The sequence below is a fragment of the Vicugna pacos genome, unplaced genomic scaffold, assembly GCF_048564905.1.
Source record: "Vicugna pacos unplaced genomic scaffold, VicPac4 scaffold_20, whole genome shotgun sequence".
Classification (NCBI taxonomy): Eukaryota; Metazoa; Chordata; class Mammalia; order Artiodactyla; family Camelidae; genus Vicugna; species Vicugna pacos.
This window is the reverse complement of record NW_027328741.1, coordinates 19292903-19298757: the sequence shown is the minus strand read 5'-3', so window position 1 is coordinate 19298757 and position 5855 is coordinate 19292903. Positions and strand designations below refer to the sequence as shown.

Here is a 5855-nt window from a genome sequence, read left to right as displayed (position 1 = left end):
ATATAATGACACTTTTACCTCTTCTTTTCCAATTTGGATCCCTTTTATTTCTTTCTCTTGCCTGATTGCTGTGGCTAGGACTTCCAGGACTAAATTGAATAGGAGTGGTGATAGTGGGCATCCTTCTCTTGTCCCAGATTTTAGTGGGAAGCTTTTGAGTTTTTCACCGTTGAGAACTATGCTGGCTGTAGGTTTGTCATATATAGCTTTTATTATGTTGAGATATGTTCCCTCTATACCCACTTTGGCGAGAAGTTTTATCATAAATGGGTGTTGAATTTTATCAAATGCTTTTTCTGCATCGATTGAGATGATCATGTGGTTTTTGTCCTTTCTCTTGTTGATGTGATGTATTACATTGATTGATTTGCATATGTTGAACCAGCCTTGTGTCCCTGGGATGAACCCCACTTGGTCGTGATGTATAATCTTTTTTATGTGTTGTTGGATTCTATTTGCTAAAATTTTGGTGAGGATTTTGGCGTCTATGTTCATCAGTGATATTGGCCTATAATTCTCTTTTTTTGTAGTGTCTTTGCCTGGTTTTGGTATCAGGGTGATGGTGGCTTCATAGAAAGAGTTTGGGAGTATTCCCTCCTTTTCAATCGTCTGGAAGAGTTTGAGAAGGACTGGTATGAGTTCTTCTTTGTATGTTTGGTAGAATTCCCCGGTGAAGCCATCCGGTCCTGGACTTTTATTTGTAGGGAGGTTTTTAATTGCTATTTCTATTTCCTTTCTAGTGATCGGGTTGTTCAAGTGTTCAGTTTCTTCTTGATTCAGTTTTGGTGGACAGTATGTTTCCAGAAACTTGTCCATCTCCTCTAGGTTATCCAGTTTGGTTCCATATAGTTTTTCATAATATTCTCGTATGATATTCTGTATTTCTATTTTGTTTGTTGTAATTTCTCCATTTTGCTTTCTTATTTTGCTAATTTGTGCTCTCTCTTTTTTCTTTTTTGTGAGTTTGGCCAGAGGTTTGTCGATTTTATTTACTTTTTCAAAAAACCAACTTTTGGTTTGGTTGATTTTTTCTATGGTCTTGTTAATCTCTATTGTATTTAATTCCTCTCTGATCTTTATTATTTCCTTCCTTCTGCTGCTTTTTGGGGCTTTTTGTTCTTCTTTTTCTAATTGATTTAGGTGGTGGGTTAACTTGTTTATTTGAGATTGTTCTTCTTTTTTGAGAAAGGCCGGTATCGCTATAAACTTCCCTCTTAGCACTGCCTTTGCTGTGTCCCATAGGTTTTGAGTGGTTGTGCTTTCATTGTCATTTGTCTCAAGGTATTTTTTAATTTCAGCTTTGATTTCCTAATTGATCCATTGTTTTTTCAATAACATATTGTTTAATCTCCATGTATTTCTTTTTTTCTCCTTTGTTTCTCTGTTGTTGATTTCCAGTTTCATGGCATTGTGGTCAGTAAAGATGCTTGAGATAACTTCTATCTTCTTAAATTTGTTGAGGTTTCTTTTGTGTCCAAGTACATGATCAATCCTGGAAAATGTTCCATGTGCACTTGAAAAGAATGTATATTCTATTTTTGGGGGTGTAAAGCTCTGAAAATATCCACCAAATCTAGTTTTTCTATTGTAGTATTTAATTTCTCTGTTGCCTTGTTTATTTTCTGTCTGGAAGATCTGTCTAGTGATGTTAATGCAGTGTTAAAATCTCCAACTATGATTGTATTCCCATCAATATCCCCCTTTATCTCTGTTAGTAATTCTTTTATGTACTTAGGTGCTCCTATATTGGGTGCATATATATTTACGAGTGTAATATCTTCATCTTGTATCACTCCTTTAATCATTATAAAATGTCCTTCTTTATCTTTCTTTATGGCCTTTGTTTTAAAGTCTATTTTGTCTGAAATCAGTACTGCAACACCTGCTTTTTTGGCTTTTCCATTTGCATGGAATATCCTTTTCCATCCTTTCACTCTCAATCTATATGTGTCCTTCTCCCTAAAGTGGGTCTCTTGTATGCAGCATATTGAAGGTTCTTGCTTTATTATCCAGTCTGCCACTTGTTACACATTTTCTGTAGAGGTTTTACACAAATTTCACTTTAACTTCCAAAACTTTAACATTTTTTTTGCATTATTTATTCTCTGCCCACCAATCTAGTATAAATTTGTGTACAAAAGTATGGAGATTGGTTTTATTTCATAGACCCCAAAATTAAATTATTTAAAAAGATTTTGTGGGGATAATATTTGCAGATCACACTATAAAAATAAGCAACATTTATGTTTCATTTTAGCTAGATGTATGAGAAGTAAACACTGGCGGAATGTTACACTTGGGTTGCTAGGAGACCAGTCGTTTTTTGATGCCACAACTACTCAGGTTGAGAACCATTGTGATTGCCTAGCAGTTTATCTGTGCAGGCCTGCCAAAGCAGCATTTGAAGCTGCAGTGTTCAAAATCATGCACATTAGAAAAGTAGCTGTAGAAAAAGTTATTTGAGATGACACATGTTTCTTCAGAAATTCAAGATGTGTCTCATAAAGATGGACCAACTGTTTCAGGTAACTCTGGTAGATCTCTATTGTGTGAACAAACATTCTCTGGGGACTTGGACTTAAGGTCTATGATTGAAGAAAATGCTTTTCAGACATTGTCTGAAGAATCTTTGATAAAAAGACCATGTTACACACATTGTGTCTCTGAACCAGATGAAGATAATGATTTTCGTTCTCTGACATTTCCAAGAAAACTCTGGAAAATGGCTAGGAGTGACCAATATCAATCCATCTGGTGGGATGATAATGGATCTTACATAGTGATTGATGAAGATGTCTTTAAGAAGTTAGTTTTGGAAAGAAAGGCCCCTTTCAGAATATTTGAAACTGGAAGTATGAAAAGTTTAGTTAGACAGCTTAACCTTTATGGGTTTAGTATAGTGCAGCAGAATTTTCAAAGATCTGCTTTTCTAGCTGACTTTCTGGCACAAGGAAAAGAAGTCTCTGTTTTAAGCAAGGTATTCAGAAATTTTAGTAGCCACTTGGTAACTTATACATGAAAATTTATGTTGTACATCAATCTATGGTAATACATATTTAAAGCTAGATTTTGAAAATTGTATAAAATTACCAAGTCTTAAATTCTTTATTTTTTCTAAAAATGAGGACAGTGCCATAAGTATTCAAGATTCAGAGAAACTTTGATTGCAACTATGAATCTACCCAGAAATCTAAATAAAGGTATTAAAGCTGCTTGTGAAAAGTGGCATTCACCGTTACTGCAAATGCTAACTTCTTTAATTTGATGACTATACTACTTATATGTGTATTTTACAAATAAGGAAATTTAAAAAATAGCAATGTTCATATTTTCATGATATTATCTGTGCATTGTAATCGTGAAATCTGATGTTTTATATGTTAGGCTTATTGTAGTCTTGTATTTTTGCTTAAAATATTACTAAAATTTTTCCCTTTGATTGTAGCTGCAGATCTACCATAATTCAAATTTTAAACGAGTCTTTCCCCAGCTTTTAATCAGAATAAAAAGAAGAGTTGGGATTAAAAATGCCTCTCTGGTATCTTCATTGGCTGAAGATTTCAAAAAGAGGCACTTTATAGCAGGGGGTGATGTGAATAATCATAATTCTGGTTTTGTGGCTGACACTAGTGGAGAAAGTACATTTTTACCTTTTGCAAAATTAAAAATGCCTCTAATTAGAAAGCCCTCTACTAGCCACATAATTGGTGATAAAACTACCCCGATCAGTGGTGATTTTTCTGCTCCATCATCAATGTCAGTTAGACCACCAGAACAAATTGCAGTGGATCAGCATGCTACTTTAAATCAGTTGAACATTGTCCACGGGCACACTCAAAGCAGATACACTGAAGCAAATGACCGTATTATGAAGTTCATTAAAACTACAAATTCTGTTTCTCAGAACAGCATCTTGTCTCCAATGCAGAGTAATTATTTTGGACTGATGGTGGAGCCTTCTGCTTTTCCAAATGGATATCACAACATATCTGCCAAAGAAGGTCATTTTTTTAAACTTCAACCAGGGAGCAACGCACGGTTTCCAGTGACAGTGACAGCTGATACATCAGCTACCTCTCTTTCAAGGCCAACTCATCAGCCAACTTCACTTTATGAACGTCATCCTAATTACAAGGGACCTACCAGAGGACTACCAGTTTATGCAGGATAACAAAGGTTAAAATTGATGTTGGCAAATGTCGACAAATATCTGCAATTTTCTTATTTGAACAATAAACATAGATGTGTACCTGTATTAACCTTATTTTTTTAAATTAGGTTAAGATTAAATGGGAGACTAAATTAACATTTAAGTTAAAAAGAGATATTTGATTGATATGATCATTTGATGAAAAAATATGGGAGTAAATTTAAATACTTTCTTGTAAGGAGGAAGAGAAAATGGAAGAATTTGGAAAAAGACTAAAACATGGAGAGAGGGAAAAGTACTAAGTGGTTTCTTATTCACCCTGGAAAGTATTAAAAGTGTTGTTAGGATAGGCTGGAACAGGAGATAAATGCAGGAACTGGCCCAGGGATCATGGTCTCTATTATGTCATCCCTGGAATCATGAAGGTCACATGATGTAGTCTCAGATGGCACATTCAGCATGTGGTAGAATTTAAGAAGTAATTTTATCTATGATCTTCTTTGTGCTGTTTTCAAAGCATTAAAATTGGTTCTTTCATTTCCTGCCCTCAAGAGTCTACATTATATTTTCTAGTCAATACTTTATGTTGTTTTTATGTTCCAGCCAAAGACAAGCTTACGTCCTCAGGGTGGCATTTAATGCCTTTCCAACTCTAAGCACACAAACTCATCTTGGTTTAGTCACTTCTTTTTAAATCTGGCATCTCACTACCTTGGTATATCTTTATGTTTCACTGTATCTGGAAATATATCCAGGCAAACGATTGTCAACTATGTTAGCTGCAACCTCACCACTTTTACTCCAGCTCATCCTTGACTTTGGGTGTCCTCCTTTTATCTACTTACACTTTCCCAGTCTCAGCACAGAAACCACCTCCTCCAGATGTTTTCAGTCTATCCCCCTTTCCTTGTTTAACTTGGATATCAGCACAGTAAGCACAGCACATTTCACAGGATGCACTTTTTTATTAAGTGAATGAAAAACACATGTTGACTTTAAGCAATATCTACTTTCCTGAAACAACAAAACTCTCATGGTTTTCAAACTATTTCGTTATGGTCTTTACTCTTCACCACAAACTAGATCTTTCATAGCCCAAGGGCAAGTCAATCAAGACAGCAAGTGGAGTTAGGTACAGGAGACAAAGTAATATTTACTTCTTAATTCATGCCTGCAGAGGCATAAAGCAATCCATTCTCATTTGCTGCATTTTTTCCTGTCTCTTCATCACCCACCCACCCCAAAACAGCTGAATCTCTTCCCCATACCAATAACTATACTGACTTATGATTAATTTACTTCTTAGAATCAGAGCTTTGTCCAGGAGAGACAGTGCCTTTCCAAAATTTTAATGTAGGTTTATACAGACCAAATAAGTTGTGCCCCTTCTAACCTTCACAAAGTAAGTATCTAAGTGGTACTATCACCTTGGTTGTGGTTCTCGTATTCAGTAACCAAATTGCAATCTAAAATATGTGGACAAGAAGGAGGTGAGGGTGGCGGAATTAAAAATTTGTCCAACTGCAAGAATACCAAATTCCTGCAGATATTAGGAAATATAAAATATTCATGGAAGACTTTGACTATTTCCATTAATTTTAAATAAAAGGTGAAGCATATTCAGAGTGTGAAATACCCTGAAATGCTGGAAAAATTGTAGGCAAGTTCAGGGATCCTAAGGCTTCAACTCACAATGATGCAGCTA

The 5855-nt window shown here is 35.3% G+C and overlaps 1 long non-coding RNA gene across 1 annotated transcript; it reads left to right on the top strand.

Moving 5' to 3' along the window:
* Positions 1–2338: 2338 nt before the first annotated feature.
* Positions 2339–4249, top strand: LOC140693838 (uncharacterized). Its single transcript, XR_012069542.1, has 2 exons — positions 2339–2525; positions 3905–4249. It is a non-coding gene; the product is annotated as an uncharacterized lncRNA (long non-coding RNA).
* Positions 4250–5855: the final 1606 nt, after the last annotated feature.